This window comes from Cavia porcellus, unplaced genomic scaffold (genome assembly GCF_034190915.1).
Source record: "Cavia porcellus strain 051 isolate PalLab524CR breed Dunkin Hartley unplaced genomic scaffold, mCavPor4.1 scaffold_11, whole genome shotgun sequence".
Taxonomy (NCBI): Eukaryota; Metazoa; Chordata; class Mammalia; order Rodentia; family Caviidae; genus Cavia; species Cavia porcellus.
In genome coordinates, this window is record NW_026947494.1 from 9315097 (window position 1) to 9338263 (window position 23167).

The window sequence follows — 23167 nt, forward strand, 5'->3', positions numbered from 1 at the left end:
TTTCTAGACTTTCCAGTTCTTTGGAGTACAAGTATTTCCTAACACTCTGCTTGATTTTGTCAGTGTCTGTTGTGATTTTACTTTCTTCAATTCTAATTGCATTGATTTTTTGTTTTCTTTTCTATTTTGTAGGATTGGCTAGAAGTTTATCTAGCTTGTTTATTTTTTTAAAAAACTCACTTTCCCTTTATTAAGTCTTTGTTTATATTTTAGTCTTAATTTCATGAATTTCTAGTATAATCATTATAATTTCCTTCTTTCTATGAGTTTTAGATTTGGATTTTTCTTCTTTTTGTAGCATTTGATTTGGATCACTATGGTATGGTATTTATTTGGGCTTTCCCTGTGTTTCTGATGTGAGCATTTACAGCTATGAACTTAATGCTGAGGTCTGGTTTTATTATATTCCAAATTTTCCAGGATGTTGCACTGAAATTATTATTTGATTCTTAGAATTGGCTGATTTCTTCCATGATTTCTTCTGTGACCCATTGATGAGTCAATAAAATATTTGTTTCCATGTGCTTGTAAAATTCTATTTTGCTTTGTCATTTAATTCTGGTTTTGGTGACAGTAGAATATTGAGGCAAGTCATTATACTTGTGTTAGTATTTATCTGATCTTTTATGTTCAGTACTTTTTTTAAATGCAGTTGTGTATGCTGTCATTCAGTGCAGGTGTTTATACATGTTATCTCTACCAGTTGAATTGTTTCATTAAATAATATTTTTTGATAGTCCTTGCCTGTTCTGGTCAGTTTAGTCTTGCAGTCCACTTTGTATGAAAAGAGGATAGGTACTTCTGCTATTTTTGTGTTCCTGTTGTATGAAGTATTGTTTTCTATACTTTGACATTTTAGTCCATGAATTTCCTTCTAGAGTAAATGTGTTTCTTTTATACAGTATACTGTTGGGTTTTGTTTTTTGATTTGTTCTGTCATCATGTGTCGTTTACTGGAGGAATAGAAACCATTCATATCACCAAAGGTACTGATTTATTTGTTCCATTGCATTATTTTTATTTTATTGATTTCTTTTCCTATCTTCTCCTTAATTTCTCACCTTTTCATAGTGTGCTTATTCTATTAGACTTCTTTGGGTGTTGTGGGTTCCCTAGATGTTTTTTGGAGGGCTTACTTGGTGGTCATGAATTTCTTAAGGTCATCTTTGGCATAAAGTACCTTATTTCTTCAGCAGTTTTTAAGGACAGCTCTGCAGGATATAGTATTTTTGGTTGGAAGCTATTTTCTTGTAAGGCTTGAATACCTCACTCCATGCTTTCCTAGTCTTTAGTATTTATGTTGAGAATTCTACTGTAGTTTTAAAGCATTTACCTTTATAAGTGATTCATAGCTTTGCTCTAATAGCTTATAAAATTCTTTTCTTCTGTTGGATTTCTCTATTTCGTCTATCATGTTTCATAGAGCAGTTCTTTTCTGATTGTGGCTACTTGGGGGAACTACATGCCTCACTCATCTGTGTGTTAAATATGTTTCCCATAAAATTTTTTTCTGCTATTATTTCAATAAGCAGATAATTTATGCCATTTGTGCCATCTTCTGGATTTTTCCAAATTCTGTTTAATCTTAGATTATTCCTATTCATATCATCTAGTAGATACATTTTTTCATGTTCTCACATTGTTTTCAAGATATCTCTGAATAATTTGTTCAATATCAGCCCATGTTCTGACACCTTGTCCTCACACTGGTCACTTTTGCTGCTCATACTTACAATAGAATTTTTTTTTTTTTTTTTTTTTTTGTACTGGGAATTGAACTCAGGATCTCCCTGGCCAGGTGCTTATGCCACTAAGCTAAATCCCTGACCCCTGGATTTCATTTTGGTATCTTCTCATGAACTCAAATTATTTTTTAAACTCATCATTTGTATTTTGTATTATTTTACTTAGGTTATGTAGTTTTTTCTGTCACTTGTAAACTCACTGATGGTTTTGTTCATCAAGTCTAAAAGCTGCTTAGTTTGATCTTTTTTGAACTATCTAAGCACTTTATTAATCTGGTTTTTCAATCTACTGTTTATCATTCAAATTATTCAGCTATAGGGTATTTTTATTTCCTTCCCCTTTTTGCCTTGGGGATCAACTTTTGGAGAGCTGAAAGTTTTCAGAGATATTTTGTTAACGTGTCTTCTCATGATCTTATTGCTGTAAATTTTTTGTAGGTGCTGTGGTTTGTGGGTGCTTATACTGGAACAATTGTGTTGCTACTATAGAGATCTCTTTAGTTAGTGTCTGCTTTTCAGTGATGCATTCTAGGCATGAGTCACTATAGGCATTTGCCTCTTTCCCAAGACCCCGCCCCCAACTCTGTTAATTTGGGAGGGTAAGACGCTTTGTCACTTTCCCAGCATCCAGTTCTCTGGTAATAGACCACAGGATTAATCATGCAAAAGCAGTCTAGATATTGGGATACAGAGAAAATCTGTCAATATCACTAACTATATCTCCCTGGCAATAGCAATTAAATAACAAAAACAATATTGTCAAAGGCAAACTCATATTGACATAATATAGAACTAATCCTGAACCAGCTTTAGTAACAGGAAAAAAACACATAACTTATAGTATAAATGCTAAGACAACTGAAATATTGACAAATAGTAAATGTCTACCAAATGCAGCAACTATACTTCAAATAACAATAAAAATGAATTCAACAGTAATAGAACAGTCATCACATGATTAATAAAATGTAATGGTTACATTCATAAAGATGGCATAGGCAATGGGAGAATGGATGAAGAACTGTGTGAAAATTTGGGCATAGGACGATAAAAACAAAGACGAGTAAGCCAAAGAGACTCATTAAACATTAAAAAGAAATTAATAGAACTGGACAACACTAACAAAAGAAACAAGATGAAAGAGAAAATATACAAAGAATTTTACAAAAAGGGATAAAGGAAAAGCATCAAAGCTCAGAGGAAAGCAATAAAAAAGGAAGAACAAATGAATTCAAAAATTCACTCTGTATTTTTAAGTGATTTCTTTCCAGGATCCACAGTTTTGCAATCCAAAAGTCACAGTTTCATCAGCGTATCTTTACAAGCTGGGTCTTTGTGAGGTGCCCCTGTTTCAGATTCCCCTCTGTTCATTCACCCAAGGCTGCGGCAGCCGCCTAACCAAGGATCATCCTTGCTTTCCTTGGTAGATGCAAAACCAACCTGACCTCTGATCTATGCCAGATGTGGGCAGCAGCATACTGGTTCAAGGAAACTACTGCTCTTAATATCAGCACTGTCCACTGCAGTCACCTGTGACAGCCTTACACGCTGGGCCTGTCTTCTCATCAAGGTTGGTGGAACCTTGTGTTCCTCCCAGCCTGAGTTTAAATGTCTAAGAGGTTTAATTTCTAGATTTCACCCTTTCTGCATGTGTCTTCTGTAGCTGTCTTTATTCCAGTCACTGTGGGAGAGTGAGAGTGTAACACCAAAGTGGAATTATTTTGTAGTTTTTCTGTGGTTTAGGTTTAGGTTTAGGTTTAGGTTTAGGTTTTAAATGATTCTTGATTGAACACTATGAAAATGTGCTCTGTGCTGTGTTGGATTTTTTTCTCCAACTCTAGCCAACTATATGGAACAAGTCATTTCTGGAGTAAAAACCCAGGGTGTTTTTACAGCTTAAAATAACCGTGGGCTTTTGGGGGGAACCATCACTGATGATCTAGTCCACTGTTGCTTCCTAAGCTGTATTATTGAGTGTCTACCTTGTGTCTGCAGACAAAAGTTTGTCTCTCCAGTAGCTGGGATTAACTTCCAGACTGCTTTGTACTTTTCTCTTTATAGTACTCTATTTCTCTGGTTTCTCTGTAGTTTTAAAATTTTCTGTAAATTGTCTTCAGTTCCCCGAAATTGACTTGCATTTTATTATGGTGGTATTTTTTTCTTCTTTGCCAAATTCTTCTTTTCTCTATGTCTGGGTTCTGGGCCACAGAAATCCTGTATTTTGCTGCTGGTTGCTACTCTGCCACTTTGGTTCTTCCATACTTTGAATTTTAAATTTGAAAAAACTGAGTGGAAAGGATGTTCTGTTTTTTCCATCTTTGAAATATTTTGTAATTGCCGAGGGCCTGAAGACCTCTACATGCATTGTACTTCCTCCATCAATTTTCTTTTCTTTTTTTTTTTTTTTTGGAAGAAATGAGGAAATAAAACATAAATGTACAAATTACAGAAATAAAGACATCAGGCAAACTGCAGCGACTCAGGAAATGGTGTTTAATGCTAGAGTTAAGCGGTGGCTCAGATCACACCCAGACAGCACCGGTTCCCACACAGAACAAAACATAAGGGGAAGAAAGGAACCAGTTACCCACTCTTCTGAGGTTTCCTTCCTGCCAAGGAATTTTGTGAGATTCTTTCATTTTGTAAGTGTAAAATGGTTTCTGATGAAATAGATCAGTCTTCTTTTTCTAACAGGAACTTGTGAAGTACATTGTAAAATCTCTGAAAGCCAAAAAAAAAGAGTTCCTTCCCTGATTGGCTTAGTAAAGACTAATTGCAATTTATTGAGTTTAGGATAGAGAAGTCTATCACTCTCAGAAAAGAAAAAAAAATAAACAGTTTAAATGTGGAAGACTTATGACAAAGCTATTTTGATCGAAATTTCCTCTTCATACTAGGATAATTTAAAAGTGATGTCCAGTTGCTGATCTGAGAGATAAAGATGATAATGAACATTATTATACTAGAAGTTAGTAGGTATAAATCTCTACATTGAAATCCCTAAAATATTTTGATGTAGAGAAAATAAGGCAAATTTATGCAGTAAGCATAGATAAATACTTTCAGTCTAGATTAAATTATTGAACAATACTACCTTAATAATATTATAACATTATTATATTATGTTATATAACATATACAATTTTTGTCACAATGTGGACTATTATACCACAATAATATTTAAAACTCAGTGTTAAGGTCTTATAGAAGTATGCATTGCTGTAACCATCAGTTAAGACTGAAAATCACATATGATCCTTCTGTCTGTTTATTCTAATGGACAGTACAATATATCCAAGTTGTCAACTGCCAGCACCTGCTATAATTTGCCTGTATGTTTCTTTTTGCTACCCGGGTCTGTTCTGCCACCTATGTAGAAGGTGAAAAGCCAGGCAGTTAATACTCTCTGGGAACAGTATTTAGTGCATGATGGAAATTGATGAAAAATAGTCTTGTTTATTTGTCTTCAGAAGTGGTAACACTGAGGCATTTGCAGCTGACTGACTCCCAGAAATTTATGTGCAGATTTAAGTTATATTGACTCACAGTGGTACCTGGCATGACAAAGAAAATTTTATGTCTCTCTGTTTCCTTCACTGCTCAAGTAATCTACTTGAGGTTCTATCTTCGGGCATCTGCTTCTGGTGGATTTAAGTCATAGTTTAAAATGTAAATGTCTCTCTTATGTGAATTTGAATTGTGTTAGTCTGAGAAGTCAAAGCAAAATAACCTTAAATTGACTTTACAATTTTGAGCTATAAATTAAGTGAACTTTAATTACTTAGAAAACTTCTAAAGGACATTGTAATGTACTGAGAGAGAAAAAGTATTTTGTCATAGTCAAAGTTCTTTTTAATTTCTCATCTATAAACGACAGTACAAATAATGGGGAGGTTCTATATGTTATATGAGTTGCTTATATCTAAAATTAGTATATTTTGAAATTCATATTTTACTGTAGGTTTACTTTTACCTTTTAATAAATTACACATACATATATACTATTGGTCATTCAAGTAATTTATTAAAAAATTAGCTTAGAACATTTATTGAACAGAAACTGCACATACCAGTAGAAAACAAATTTCATGAAAATTTTTAAAAATTACTTGTCTCTAATGTATATTTTGTTCTGTTATTGAATTGTTTAAATAAAAGTTTCTGGCTTCTGTAACAGATGCAGTTTATAATCATTGATTTTATTGATTAAAAATGTTGACTAACAAGTTAATTATGTAAATAAACCTGCAACCATGTCTTGTTTTGAGGCACCTACAATGCGTATATATCTGTGAACATATCAACAAGTATCCTCTGATTGCCTTTAAGACTGCCTTTCAGAAATCAGCTCTTGAACTTTTAAAAGACTCCTGAGAAGTACCAGATGTTCATTGTAAGTGACATGGAATTGCCCAGCATGATACTCATTAGCAGGAATCATATTGCAACAATCAGATATGAAAAAGATCTATGTTATTGCTAAAGACAACTGTTTCCTCCAAAAATCAATATTTTAAAGTCTTTTTCTACAACACAATGCATTTTTGAGATAGGACCATTGGGAAATAGCTACAATTACATTTAGTCATGAAGGATCCTCTTTTATGACCAGATTACTGGCCACACAAAATTTGCAGACCAGAGAGTGGGCTCTCTCAGGGAACTGAATAGGACAGAGTAGGACCTATATGTTCTGAGTTCCACAACAGAGGGAATAAAGTTTCTTATTTGAATGAGCTGGGTCAGCACATTTTGTTATAGCAGCCCACAAAGACTCATGCAGATTTTGGTGCTAAGTAGTGGTGTGCTACTCTACAGGCAGCTGAGTTAGTTAGAAATACTATAGGCAGTGACACAGAGCTAGGTCCTCGAAGGAGCCAGTGCAGAAGCTCAGATACCTTGCAAGTATGGGGCAGACAGACACCTGCTGCTTTGGACCACGCTTTAAGATAAAAGAACTAGCAAATGCATCCATATTCTAAGGACTGATATTCTAAATAGCTCCCTATCACTCTGAGGAAGTCAGGAGTCACCCTCCCAGCTGCCTAGGAAACAGTCACTGCTCCCTAAGAATGCCTGCTTTCTACATGAATGGCTTCCCCATTTGTCCCTAACGTGATCAATTTTACCTGAACTATTAATCTTATTGGCTAACCACAGTTCTATCCCATCTTATGCCCATCTGCTTTGTGAGTTTCCTGTTTTCCCCAACTTACACCCTTCTCACCCCTGATTTTCCTCTATAAAAGTCCTTGGAAAAGACAGAGTCATTGGCAACCCTCTTGGGACCTCTTCTGTCTCTCTCTCTCTCAGCTTGCCTTCTCTCAATAAATATATTCTGCTCTTAATCTCTGTTGTTCCTGAAATTCATTGTTTGATTTTAGAGAACACGAACTCATACCAGACATAGTAGGTTGGGAATTTCATTCCCTATATTACTACTGCCTAATCATCTGGGATAGTCTTTCAAACTAGGCAACTGATAGTGTACTGGTTGATACACTGTGTCATCTTGAGAAGTCTAAAAGTTTAACCAAACAACTTACATTTCTGTGTCCTGTCACATAGAGGACATGCCTTTACCCTCAAGGATGCTGTTCATTGTGTCAATGTGAAAAGTTTAGAAGTTTAACTAAGTGACTCAGTGGGGGTGAGGGTCCTCACTTTGTAAGCATCCTGAAGCTGTCCAAGAGGAGAGCAGAAAGTTGGTGTGAATGCTACACCCATTTGGTGGGTGGGTAGCTTGCTTATAATATAAGGGAGGAAAAGAAGTTTGTTCTCCCCTTTGTCTTCTTGCTGATTTTGCTATCTTCCACAGCCTTGAACTGTTACCTGTGTACCATGCCACCCTGCCTTGAAAGCAATCAATTACAGACTAAAATCTCTACAAATTGTGAGCTAAATAAATCTTTCCTTCCTTAATGTTGGGTGTCAGGTATTCTCTCAGCAATGAGAGAAGACTAGCCAAGCAGATGAAATGTGTATTGACTTGCAAGCCAGGGATGCAAGTTAAAATGTGATTCTGGTGAGGTGTCAGAAAGAAACAAGGAATAGATTTTTGGAAACCATAGAAAATGTAGCTATCATTGTCATGACAAAGAACACAGATAATCTGTGTTTACTGGACAGTAGAATTTGAGAGTGATATTTAAATTAGGTTATTGAAGAACAGTGTTGAAAGAGCACATTGGTTTCTTCTTATTACTTATAGTAAACTGATAAATGAAAGGTTAAAGAAGAAATTGTTAAGCAATAAGAATTAGAACTTAAAGATTTGGAAAATGCTTAGTATAGCTGTGTCACAAAATTTGAAAAAAAATTTAAATGAAAACTGTGGACCTTCCCCTCCACCCCAGAGATCCCTACAGCCAGTAGGATTATCGACAGCACCTCCCTGTACACTCCAGAAACCTTGGAAGTGGTGGTATTTTTGGTTGCCACTTCTCCACTCCAGAAATTTCTGGACAGAGGGAGCATTGGTCATCACTCCCCTTCAACCAGAGACCTCAACAGCTCATAGACCATCAGCAGCCCCATCCACTACCTGCAGAACTCTGGTGGGCTGCTTATGCAATCCCTCACCATCACAGAGGACCTCAGTAGGCCTGTGATACTCTGGTGAGTTTCCCCCTCAAACAGAGGACCCCAGTGGGTCACCAGGAGCAGTCACAAATCTTCTCTCCCAGCTGTAGGACTTTGGCAAGCCCAGCAAGAGTGTGTGTGAGTCCTTCTTCCACACAGAGAACAATGAGTGGGTTGAGGAGATTTCCAACAAGACCTCCCTCAAACTGGAGGAACTTGAAAGGACCTAGGAGACCTCTAGTGACACAGTAGGGTACCAGCTGAGGTGTGCAATATAGCCAGGTAAACATGATAGCCTGGAACAGCCTAAAGCCACAGTAAAAATAGGAGCTAAGGGGGTCTGGCTTACATCAACACTCCAGCACTAGTCAGCTTATGAAGAATGTAGGAATCACTCAATAGTCCCAGCAGAAGGAATTCAGTAGAATGGCCCCTACCTTTCATCGTGGGACCCAGCAATTGGACAAAATCAGTGACACAGCAAGACCCTAAGACACACATGATGGACAGTTGAGATTAGTGGGATTGAACAGACCAAAATATTAACCAAAGAGGTTAAAATGACAAAACAGAAAAGCCAAATGTAATCTCAAATGTCCATTCCATCAGGTATAAGTACAGGAGACAGTTAAATAGAGGACATTAGAAGTCATACACCTGACATTTCTGAAAAGACAAGTGAAACAAAGAAACAAATCCATGAGGCTACAGAGCAAATGAGATTAGAAATAATCTCTCAGGTAAAGGAAGGAATGATGACCTTAATAAAAAAAATTGCTTAGCATAGCTATAGAAGACAGAGATTAAAAAAAAAGTGCAGGAGCATAGGAAAATGATAGAAGCTGTGAATGAACAATTTAGGAAAGAAATAGAATCCATGAAACAAATTCAGGGAGATATCCAGGAAATAAAAATTTCAGTTGAAAGTTGGAAAACCATTTCAATGAAGCTTAGGATAGACTTTCAGACCTCAAAGTATTTCAAACCCTGAAAGAATACAATTTTCAACCCAGATTGATGTATCCTGAAAAACTCTTTCCAAACTGATGTAGAAACAAGATACTTCCAACTGAAGAAATTTATGTCTACCAAGTCAACACTAGAAAGAATACTGAAAGACATACTAGAGAGAGACAAAAATGATTACAAGTTAAAAAAAAACAGAAGGAAAGCACAAGATAGGACAAGGAATTGTACAAGCTGGAAAAGCTAGAAACCAGCAATAGGAAAACAAAATGACAAAGTGAAGCCAGTACATATCAGTTATATCCATCAATGAAAATGGCCTCAATTCACCAATTAAAAGAAATAATTTGACAGAATGGATCAAGAGACAGATCCAACAATATGCTGTATAGAAGAAACACATCTGACTCAAAAGGAACTCATAGACTAAAATTCAAAGGATGGAAAAAATATTACATGTGACAAGAAACCAGAAAAAGCAGGGGTAGGTATTCTGTTAGCAGACAATGTAAAAATCAAACCAAATATGATCAAAAGAGATAGAGAAGGTCACCATATACTTGTTAGGGGAAAAACTAAAGAGGAAGAACTAACAACAATAATAATTATATATGCACCAAATACAGGAGCACCCAACTATATATGACAAATACTAATTAATATGAAAAGCCAAATACACAATGACACGATTATAACAGGGGACCTTAATACCCATCGTCACCATGGGATAGATCAACTAGACAAAAAGTTGGTAAAGAAATAACAGAACTGAATCAAACCTGTGAATGAATGGACTCAGTAGACGTTTACAGAGTGTTTCACCCTGGATATGAATATACATTCTTCTCAGCTATACATAGGACATTCTTCAAAATGGATCATATATTATCCCATAGAACAGGCTTAAATAAATGCAAAGGGACTGAAATTATCCCATGCATATTGTCCAATCATAATGCACTGAAACTGGAAATTAATGGCAAAAGAAACAACAAAACCTACATAAACACATGGAAATTAAATAACAGCCTCTTGAGCAACCAATGGCTTACAGATAAAAATTAAAGAAGAAATTAAACAATATCTAAAATTCAGTGAAAATGCAGAAACAATATACTGAAATTGTGGGACACAATGAAAGCAGTTCTAAGAGGGAAATATACAGCAAAGAATTGCAACATCAGAAAAACAGAAAAAAATATAAACAACCAAATGCTACATATCAAACTTCTAGGAAAAAGAAGAACAAATCAAGCCCAAAGCTCATAGAAGGGAGGAAATTATAAAGATCAGAGCATAAATTAATGTAAATGAGAGTAAAAAGTAAATGAATGACTTCGATAGTTGGTTCCTTGAAAGAATAAGTAAAATCAATAAGCCCTAGCCAATTTTCTCAAGAAAAAAGAATCTCAAATTCATGCAATGAGTGAAATAGGTGAAATTACCATAGATAATACAGAAACTCAGAACATGGTGAGTACCTAGTTTGAAGATCTTTATTCACATGAGGTGAAAAACACAGAAGAAATGGACAAATTGCTAGAAATGCATGAACTACCAAAAGTGAATCAAAAAGATATAGCAATTTTTAATAACCCAATATCAACCATTGAAATTGAAAATGTGATTAAAAATTTACCAACAAAGAAAAGCCCATGTCCTGATGTATTCACAGCTGAATTCTACAAAAAATTTGGATAAGAGTTAATGTCAATGCTCCTCAAACTCTTCAGTGAAATTGAAACAGAAGCAGTCTTGCTTAAATCATTGCTGGAAGGAAGGATTACTCTGATACAAAAATCAGAGAAAGACGCAACCAAAAAGAAGAACTGTAGGCCAATTTCTCTAGTGAACATTGATACAAAAATTCTCCACAAAATACTGGCAAATAGAATGCAGCAAATAGTCAAGAAGATTATACATCATGACCAAGTGGTACTTATCCCTGTAATGTAGGGGTAGTTTAACATACACAAATCAATAAAAGTAATGCATAAATAGAGCCAAAGACAAAAATCACATGATCATCTCAAAAAGCTTTTTATGAGTTCAACACTTTTTCATAATAAAAATCCCACAGAAACATTGAATAGATGGTATATAATTAAATCTGATAAAAGCCACTTTGACAACAAACAATCAACATTATATTAAATGGACAAAACCAGAAATCATTCACTCTACAATCAGGAACAAGACAAAGATGCCCACTATTGTCACCTGTATTCAGTATAGCTCTGGAAACATTAGCCAGAGCATTTGTACAAGAGAGAAATAAAAGCAATAAGGATAGGAAAGGAAAGTTAAGTTATTATTACTTACAGGTGACATAATACTCTACATAGAAGATCCTAACAACTTCATCAAAAGACTACTAGCGTTAATAAGCAAATTTAGCAGTGTAGCTGGATACAAAGTCAACACTCAAAAATCAGTAGCATTCCTGTACACAAACAATAAACTGAGAGAGAAATTATGGAAATACTACCTTTCAGAATAGCATCCAAAAAAATGAAATATTTAAGAATCGACCTAAAAATGATATAAAATATCTACATGTTGAAAACTGTAGTTCTCTTTAAAAAGGAAGATAGAAGAGGATGTCAAAAAATGGAAAGATATCCTTTGCTCTTGGAAACGAAAAAACAACATTGTGAAAATGGCCATATTCCCAAAACTGTTATACAGATTTGATGCAATCTCAATCAAACAACAGTAACATACCTTATAAAGAATATATTCTTAAAATTCATTTAGAAACAGAAGAGACATACAATACCAAAGGCATCCTGGGCAAAAAAGGCAAGGCAGGAGGCATCTTAATTCTTGACTTGAAATTATACTACAAAGCTACAGTGAAAAAATCAGCATGGCATTGGCAAACAAGAGACATGAAGATCAATGGCACAGATGAGACGATATAGACACAACTACAAAGACACTTAGCCACTTTACCTTGAACAAAAGGACTAAACACATTCACTGGGAGAAAAATAGCCTCTTTAATAAATGGTGTTGAAAAAATGGCTTTCCATATACTGAAGACTGAAACTAGATCCAGGTCTATCACTAAACTAAAGTCAAAATGTATCAAAGATCTAACTACTAAAATAGGAACCTAAATCTACTAGATGACAAGGGAGGAAGAAATCTTGAATATGTAGGGGTAGGCAAAGAATTCATGAACAAAATGCAGAACTCATGGGAAGTACTTCAAAGAATCAAAAAAAAATGGGATCTTATCTTACTAGAAAGTTTTTGTACTTCAAAAGAAATCAGCAACAGAATGAAGAGAATACCCACAGAATGGGAAAGAATTTTAACCAGCTGTCCCTTAGACAAAGGAGTTATATCTAGAACATATAAAGAACTGAAAAACATCAGGTCCTCAAAATTCCAAGACTCAGTACAAAAATGAGCATCTGAGATGAACACACAGTTCTCAGATGAAGAAATACAAATGGTAAATAAATACACGAAAAAGTGTTCATTATCATTACTCATTAGAGAAATGCAAATTAAAACAGCATTGAGATTCCATCTCACTCCAGAAAGAATGGCTGCCATCAAGAAATCAACCAATAACAAATGATGGTGGGGCAGAGGGGAAAAAGTAACCCTCTCAGTGTTGGGAATGTAGATTTGTGTGGCCACTGCAGAAATCACTATGGAGATTCCTCAGAAAACTAGGCTTGAAAGTCCCATTCAATCCAGCTATTCCCCTTCTGGGTATTTTCCCAGAAAAACTGAAAAAGTCATGTCACAGAGATATATGTGTACCTGTGTTTATAGCAACACAATTTGTATTAGCTAAATCTTGGAAACAACCAAAATGCCCATGAACTGCAGAATGGATAAAAAAGATGTGGTATTTTTATACAATGGAATATTATTCAGCTATATAAAAGATAATCTTGAGGCATTTATAGACAAATGGATGTAACTCGAATCTATATTCATGAGTGAAATAAATCAGACCCACATTTGTAAATATCGTGTCTTCCCAGTGTAAAATATAAGTAATAATAATAATAAACTGAAAGAGTAATAAGATCCAAAACATCCAATAGATGCTGTGATAATGAAAGGGAAAGAAAGTGCTCAAAATAAAAGAATATCTGGGATGGGGGAAAGAAGAGACAGAGGAAAGGAAAATATTATATGTTGTAGATATACACATATAACTCTATGTGTGTGTAAGTGTGCAAGATGATAGATAACTATACTAATTATGTTAGTTCATCAAAAAGAATAGTTTATACTATCATTGTTTGATTATCTTTATGCCTAGATCTTGTAACCTGAACAACTGTTTCTAAGATAACAATATGCAATATACTAACTTGTGAAGATTTCTTACTGTTTTTTCTGAAATGCTGCATTATTTCAACCGTTTTTCTGTTTTGCCTTTTTAAAAGAAAAAAAAAAAAAGGAAAACTGTGTTTTGGAGTGTTTTAAAATCCATTTGATTAGTTACTGAAAGAGAAGCCAAAATAAAAACGTGATCACAAAGCAAAGACATGCTGCTTTAAACTAAAGGGGTCATAAAAGGTGACGCGAGGGAAGGAGGGCGGAGAGACATCCTGGACTCTACAAGCTCATCCCACAGACTGACTTGGGAAAAAGTGCCCTTTTCTTCATGAAAAATTAACGAAGGCCCTGAAGCACAATCTGGAGGACATTTGGGCCCGTGCTCTGTGTCGGCACCTCAGACGGCCTTTGACTCGAGTTTTAGAAGTGATACTCAGAAGCCCAGTGGAAAAAATCTGTGTCTGACAGCGGGGTAGGGACGAGATTGCTCCCCAATAGGTGCAAAAGGAAAAGTAACGGATTTAAGAAAATTGTTATTGAGCCTTTAAATATGGTAGAATTTTCCCTGCTATAATACAGAATTGCTAGGACACTGTGGGCTCCTCCCTTCCTTCCTTCCTTCCTTCCTTCCTTCCTTCCTTCCTTCCTTCCTTCCTTCTTTCTTTTTTTCTTTCTTTCTTTCTTTCTTTCTTTCTTTCTTTCTTTCTTTCTTTCTTTCTGTCATTTTTTTCTCCCATTCTGGAAGAGAAATGCCTCTGGATCCTTGTCACACTGTCATATGGGAAAGTTCTTAACTTGTTTGGATTCATAGGCTCAAAGCTGGGGAGAAATTTCTTATCCAGATGAATCATATGTAGCACCTACTTACACAGCATCTAGATGATATTTAGAAAAGACTTTAAACTTTAGAATTGATGTTGGAATAACTTAAAACTTTTGAAGCTTAGGGAGTGAGTTAATGCATTTTGTGTGTAAGAAGGACATGTACTTTTGGTGGCAGAGACATAGAATTATACACTGAGTTCAACACTCCCAAAACTCATATGAGGAAGCACTACTATGGAATTTGATGGCCCTTGGAAGTCAACAAAATTATGAGTGGAGGGTTTCTGGGTGAAAATTGGATGTATGAGAAGAGGATGGAGGACAATGGCTTTCTTCCACTATATGTGGAAAGAGCAGGACCACAGCTGTCTACAAGCCACGAAGAAGACACTCAGAAACAGGTAAGGCAGCTAGACCCCAAGCTTGGAGTCCCTAGAGCCCACGGACTGCGAAGAACACAGCTGTCATTTATGTTACAGTCCGTGATGCTCTGCTATGGGTGTCCAAGTGGCTAATCCAATTTTATGTATTTCAATTTGCTGAATAATGCAACAAGTTATTTTTCTTAAAATACAGACCACAATAATAACATAAATATATTAGCAATTTTATATTTAAAAATAAGTGTATATCCATCATAATTTACCTATAAAAAAGAAGAAAGGATGTTAGCCAATTGACTTTTAAGAAAATTTTGTTTCCAAAACTAAAAGATAGCTGTCAATATTGATAATCTTCACATGTGTTCCATATAACAGAATTAAAAAATCAGAGAGATTTATACATGCCCTTGCTGAGCATAATGTCTTCTTTATCCTCAGGGTAGCCCTTGGCCGGCCATATGATAGTGTTTTATAACATAATAAAAGATGCTATTTCCTTCCCTTCTGGTCTCCAGTATGTAGTCAGCATTATTTTCTTATTGCTCAAAGCTCCTGCTACACATTACAAAGTAGAGGTTGGATTTTCTGGGAGTAGCAACAAATACAACCAGTTTTTCCGAGCACCGAACTTGTACCAGATATTCTGGATGTTTGAGCATAGGTCTGGATTCTCAGTGCCAGATGGCGGAGCATCCAGAACCAGATGTCTCTCATACTGGGGGTCAGCCAGGATGTCCAGGAATATTGAGGGAGCTGTGTGTTCATGAAGTGAGCTGTTGTCTGATTAGAAGAACAAATAATAGTTACATAAGTCTTAAGGGAGAATTAAGTGCAACTATTTGTTTTCAAATAGTGTTGATTTGTCTATTTTTAAAAATGCATTGAAAATTTTTAAAAATATTGCTTTGTCTAATTAATTTTTCTAGGAAAATACTTTATGTGGGAATTTTATACTTTAGCAGGATGATCACAGACCTGTCTCCCCCCGCCCCCCTTTGTGTTTGTGCGTGTGTTTGTGTGTCTGTGTGTGGTTTACTTCTGGTTTCCTGGCATTCCCATGAAGGACATCTCTGTCCCTGGTGTTTTCTGTCATGAGGAACTACACTTTTCCTGGAATCCAGGTGATCACAGGTTTGAGATACTGGCTGGAGACTTCTGTAAGTAGTTGAATGCCACTGTAATGCCCTATCTTGGTACTCTCATTCTTGGAGGAGAATGAGCTCGTGCGAATTCTGGGCTAATCAACTTTGTTTGGCTAACTTTTACACTGACACAGTCTAAATGATTAACATACTGTACATTTATGCAAAGCTAAGAAGGGATTTAACTTAAAGCTTTATACTAATGAAGGAAACAAAAAGAAGTTCAAACTTTATTTTGTTTTCAGTTCTTTTCTGGGTATGTGGAGGCCTAAGTGATATGGTTTTAGCAAAATTGTTTTCAAGCCCCTCAATTGTCTCAGATTAAATCAGAAACCAGATTTACATTATAATCTGTAGCAGGTCATGGTGCCAGGTCTCCAAAAATGTCATCCTTTCCTGATTCTTTATCCTCTTTAATGTTAAGAAGGTGTAGACAGCGATCAGTTTTCTTTGCTTTTCATGTTTTTAAGTTTATTCTCTTTATGAGTTCTAGTTGCTGTTTAGACAAAGTAGACACTTATGATGACCTGTTTTTACTAGTAAGCTCAGTCAAGATTCCTCAGGTGTTGCTTTTGGAGCCTGTGTAGAAACTTTTTCCTCTCTAATTTTTTTCTTCAGTTAATTGTGTCACTGTCTTGGTCACTCTTCTGTCATTGCTGTGACAAAACACTTGATGTCCAAAATGAAGGAAGGAAAGTTTTATTTAGCTTACAGTTTTGGAGTCATCAGTCCCTACCCAGCTGGCTCCAAGGCACAGTGGTTTGGCTAAGGGGCAATACTTAATGGCAACCACAGGTGACAAAAGCAATCACAAATGCTGGATTCGGCCACCTCTATGGCTGCATGAGGCTTTTGGGGAGGAGCATTTAAACCACAAACCACAACAGTCACCTTCCAGGATATGCCACAGTCTTCCTTGACCATAAGACCATAAGACCTCTCTTGGAAGAATGAGACTGTTTCTTTTATAGTGACCCTCCTTTCTATAGGATACACAATGGTTATTTCTTCTCTAGGAAGAAACCTACTTGGAATCTCATATAGCATACTTCTTTTTCTACCATTAATAAATGTAAAACCTCACTACCTTTTTTGTCTGTCTAGACAAATTGTTTGTTCAGCACAAGAACCTGGAAAGAATCTCCAGAAATAGACTACAGCGCCCCAGGATCCTGGTAACAACAGTGCTGTCAAACAATTAGAGAAAAGCTTTAGATCATGCGTGAGCAGAGGAGACAGTGTTAATATCCACAAATACACTAGGCTTATTAGCTAATGTACAAGTAATTCTTGCTTATAAAATATCAGAGTGCTTATTTAAACCTACATGGATGCAAACCGGATTTCAAATGTCAGAACTGTCCAAACAGGGCTTCCCTTCCCCCAAAGTGTACTGAAAATAAATAGTAGAAATGCTAAGATATTTATTGATCACTTTAAGCATTTAAGGCCTATATGTGATACATATTGTGTAAAGAGAGCACTTATTGTTCCTGTGCATGAACCAAACTTAGTAATCCTTTATGTTTTGCACATTTCCAGAGTATATTAGTCTTTAGATTTATATATACTTCTGCTATCAACTATACAGAATGTCAAATGTATTATATAACCTAAAGTAGCAGCTTTTATTTCATTAGAGTTGTAAACTGATCACTTAAAAGACTTTATATCAACATTTAAAAAAACCATAAATCTAAGACTCAGTTGCTCAGGTAATTAAAAGACTAACAGCAGAAAACCAAATAAATTATTCAGATAAAGTTCAGACTTTCTTTTAAAGGCCAGTTTCTGTAAATCTTTATTAAGAACAGATGAATATTTCAAGAAAAATCTTATTGTTTTATTCATAGTTTCATTTTATATAAATGGTATAAAACTTTGATTTTTTAAGGAAAATTATTGAAAATATTTCTAAATTGTAGTCGGCTTTCTCTTATAACCTTCACCCTTCATGGAACATCCACAATTTACATTACCTTTCTGATTTTGTACTCTTTCATTTAAGTTCTAGAAAAAAATCTTGTGAAGAACCTTTCTCATCCTAGTTTTTCTTTTTATCTTTCTTTACCAAATTTTTCCTATAAACATATTTCCCTTTATCTCTCTCTTTTTTATTCACTAGCTTATTTCTCCCTTTTTGGCTAAGATATACTACATTCCTTTTAAACAGAAGTATAGTTTAACTCTTTTTTCATAGAATTATGCATTAAGATATTTTAAATTTTTATTTATACACATTTGCACTAGTGATTATTTTTATAATGGGCAGTTTCTATGTGCATAATTATTTTTTATTATCTTCTATCCCCTCCTACTAACTCCATGTCCCCTTCACTTTTTTTTTGTCTTTTTCCTTTTTACCGGTACCAGATGGTGAACTCATGACTGCCTGCTTCCAAGGAAGGCGCTTATGCCGCTGAGCTAAATCCCCAGCCCCCATCCTCTTCACTTTTACAAAAGTTCTTTCTTTTAGTTTCTTATCATTCCTCATTTATTTTGCTTTTTATTTATATATTGTGTTTTGCATATAAGAGAAATGTGATATTTAAGCCCGTGTGTCTGATTTATGTTTAATATTATAATCTTAAGGTACAACAGTTTTCCTAAAAATGGCTCAAATTTACCCTTTTATATGGTACAGTAGTTCTCCATTTGTGTAAATATCACATTTTCTTTATCCATCCATCTGTTGTTGGACATATAGGTTGCTTTCAAGGTTTAGCTATTATGAGTTGTGCTGCTATAAACATGAGTATGTATGAATCACTGTAAAATGATGTCTAATTCTTTGGGAAAGATATTTGGAAAAATATCTGAGTCAAAGTGGCTGTGGATTTAGCTCAGTGGCATAAGAGCCTGCTGATAAGTGCAAGGTTGTGGGTTCAATCCCCAGAAAAGATATCTAAATCAAGTTGAATTTCTAATTTTATTTTTTCAGGAATTTGCATAACAGTTGTACTAGTTTACATCTCACCAATCATGTAGAAGGGTCCCTTTTCCCCTGAAGGCTATCCAGTGTTTGTTATTCATTTCTTGGTGGCAGTCATTCTTTTTGGAGGAAGATGAAACTTCAGTGCTGTTTCGATTTGCATTTGTCTGATGGCTAGGCATATATCTCCATGTACTATTCTAAAATCACAATGAATCAAAAATCTAAATATCAAAACAAATACTTAAATTTGCTGGAAGGTAAGTACAATTTTTAAAGACATAGGCATAGTTAAATACTTTCTGAATAGAATTTCAACTCTTAGTATTCCTGAAGTTAGTGAACACCATAGAAGAAAGCACCTTAAAGCTTTTTTTGGTCGAGTACCAGTAAGACATGAAAATACATTTAATAGACTGACCCAAAACACTTCCCTAGTGTGACACACTGCTCCAGTTGACAGAAAAGCCTCTAACAAATTGAGTCCTTTCAAACATATTGGGCAAAATTTAATATGAATTTCAGCATGTTAAATGTCCCTAAAATTCTTAAAGTAACTGTTGCACTTTAATCTACTTTTAACTTTTTGAAAAAAAAAATATTTCTTTTATAAAATTTTTTTTCTATGCACAGGTTTTTTCTGATTTATTTCTCTGCTCTCTTTACTGAGAAACTGCTTGCTCAAGATTAATAATCTTAAACAAGTTGTTAAAGATTGATAATCTTTACATTTTCTGGTAGACTGATGAAACTTTTATCTCTATCAATTTAAAAGGATCTACCTGGGATAATTGGAATGACACATCTTTTGAATGGTATCTTTTTTAATTGATCTGTCAGTATTCATAACATGTTTATAAGAAATGATATATGCATTGTCAAGTAACACATTAACAACTCTTTATTATTATTTGACAAATGTGACATGCATTAATAAATCTTCTAATATAGCTGAAACTGATTTTTGTGTCCTTGAACTTTGCATCCAATTTAGTTATGGGAGTGGTTAAAGAAACAAAACAAAAAGCCCACAAACAACAACAAAATATTTTTTTGACCATACCAATGCAAAAGATATCAAATTTAAAGGTGAATGCCATTTAATAAGATATGGCATCTCTCAAGAACAATTTGGATATATTTCATATAAGGAGATTTAGCTTCAAACTCCTCCTGTGAAAAAGATCCATTGCTACCCTGAGGTTTATGGAATTCAGCCTTACAGAAAGTGTAAAATGCCATTTCTTGCCAGATCCACCGGTGAATTTGAAGATTCTGCTTTCTAAATTAGAAGCGATGTCAAAAAAAGAACTGTGTAGTTATGTTTCATGGGAGAAATGTGAAGGATAAATAATTCTATATAACTAAAAGCCTCTAGACTTACTTTCTATATTTATGATTGTCGATTATTGCCCTCGAAATAAGCAAACATGAAGCAATTTCAAATTAATGATCTTGAACCAGAAAAATTGTTATCTTACCAAACCCATGCATTAGTATACTTCCACCATAATATATTGAGAGAGAAATCTTGTCAGCTTGATCTTGCCCTCATCACATGTTATAGCTGGTGGAGCCCAAAAGCAGGTGAGAAAGAGCTCATGTTCCTCAGATACAGATAAGCAAAAACTGGGAGGAACATCCAGATACAACAATGGAAATTCTTCCGTTTTTGAATTCCTGAACTCAGAGAGTAGCTTTTGAAGACATAGAGATCTCTTTATTTAAAACTGACTCTAGTGTACACAGACGGGACTCTGGTATAAGGACTGGAAATGTGAACTCCACTTTCACTCTTTATTCTACAGCCTTTTGTTTTTAAAGCTTACTCCCTGTATACATTAGCTTATTAGAAAATTTTCACTTAGCTCTTAAAGATTATCTGCAAAATTTTTCTTTGAAAACGTGCAATATGCTATAACATAGAAGATAACAACTCATAAATAAATATTTGAAAAAGACCATAAAATTTACAAATTTCAGAAAATCTTCAAACTTGTAAATATTCTATGCTCATGAAGATGTTATCATTTTTCACCTTGTGTTATACTTCTGAAATGATAATTTCACTTGATAAAAGTCAATGGAACACGGATTTTACTCCAAGAATGTGTTGAAGGAATGGAGGCAGAAACTCCATTTATGGAGAAAGGGATACTTGTATTTCCCCCCTTAGCCAGGCCTGTGAGGAGGGAAGATATTCAGAAAAGGAAAATGCAGTAAATGAAATACCAGATGGGCCTAGTGGGTGGAATGAGTGACCTATTTCACTAAGCAGCCAGTTTTAATAAGCCTTGTGGAGAAAGAAATACTTTGAAAAAAAGCAAGGTATGTAAGCACGGATACAAGGATTCGGAACAAAGAAAGCAGAAGTAAGTAAGTACAGTAAACATTATAATCTGAGGGCGTGGTCTGCGCTGTGAATGCACAGAGAGCTCAGCAGTTTACACACATCAACGTGAGCAGGAGAGAAAATGCTATGAGAGGAAGTCAAAGAGGATCCCAGGAATTTCCGTTTCTCGCATTCCACAGCGGGGTGGAGCATGCCTTTTATTAATATTTTCTTGTATTTTGTATACGTGGGTATAGCAAAACATATGAAAGAAGCTCTTCGAGCTAGAAAACAAACAAAGCTCATTCCACTTACATATGCAACAGTCAGATTTAACAGCAGGAGAGCAGAATTACCCAAGGCGTAGATTGTGAGACGTGATTTTTCACCACAGCAGTCCCAAAATGTTACTTCCTGCATTCTGTACTTAATGATCCGAAAGAAAGAAATCACATTTGCAACCATGTAAATTTACATTTTTACAGCATCCTACCCATATTAGCATGTTATCAATCTGCACTAGATAAGTGCTCTTATTTTTCTTTGATTATCAACAATGCACCTACTTTAAACATTAATTTTTGCTTCCTTTCAGTGGTTTCTATCATCATCAAAGTCTTTAGAGAATGCTCTTAAAGATAAATATTAAAAATTATCTCATGAATCTTGAAATATTAAGTATAGTAGAATTTTAAGTGAACTACTGAATTTATGGAGTGAGGCTGTTGTACCATTTCTCAAAAATGCAAAGAATTTAGATCAGCAGACATTAGTTGAATTCCACATTTTTAGTGCTAGTTCAGCCTAACTAGCTCAAAAAGAGAGAAGATTTGTTTTAAATTAAAATGTGTGGCATGATACCATTTTGTAGTTTATCATACCGGTGCTGAATATTTTACCACTCATGCAACTGTAGCTCTGAAAACTTAAACGCCTAATTTTAAATTCACTAACTTGAATGATTAGGACTTACTGCTACTAAATTCTAGTTTATGTAGAAAAGCCCCTCTCCCTCTCACCACTGCAACTCCGCTGATGCTGACTTCTAGCTCTGCCATCATTTAGCTTATCTCAGCAACCCACAGTGAGGAAAGGATAGCACCTCCAGAAACTCTGGGAGATGGGATCAGGGCAGAACAGGAAACCAAGACACCAGGGTACCTGGATTGCTCCCTAGCAGGCTCCCTGCTTTTGACTCATTCTGCCATTCCTTTAGGCAGACCTCTGTTATGTTAGTGAGATTTTTACCAACTAATGATAACTGTGAAAGCAGTCTATGTGAAACCATGCCAGAGAGGGTGCTTTCCTAATTCAGCGCTGCGGGTCAGCAGAGGTTCATTTTGGGCATTTGTCAGCATTCAAAAGACAAAACTTCGAAGTTCATCCCATTGCTTTCGTGGTAGATTTTATTTTAATGGTGAAATATTTTATTATTGTTGAATTCAAATAAAAACTTAAGCAATATTTGGTCAATTTTAACATGAAATTGTGTGAGATTAGAAGCTTTTAAGGAGCTTGTGTGTGCAATTTCCCTGTAATAGCTTTTCATTAAGTATTTGAGGGATATTCTTAATATAGAGTCTTATTGGTTTTTGAATTTTTCATTCAAAATGGTATTATAAATTTTAATTTTTTAAGGCAGGGCAAATGTGGCCAGAAGAATCATGTAAGTTACTTTACATAATTCAGTATTAGTAGACTTGGGCTCTAAATCCCATTTGTAGCTTCAGGCTAGCATTTATTCATGAGCATATCCTCAAATGAATGAAAACTCAGTTGTTGACTAGGTTTTACCCAATAATACATTGTAAAAATTTCAACTAAAAGAATTAGAAGATATGGCACTTTTAAGGGAACAATAAATAATAAGAAAGTCGGTTATTCTGCTTATTTTGAAGATCGTTGCTGTAAAATCTGACAATTTGCTTGATAGATTAAAATCTTGAATT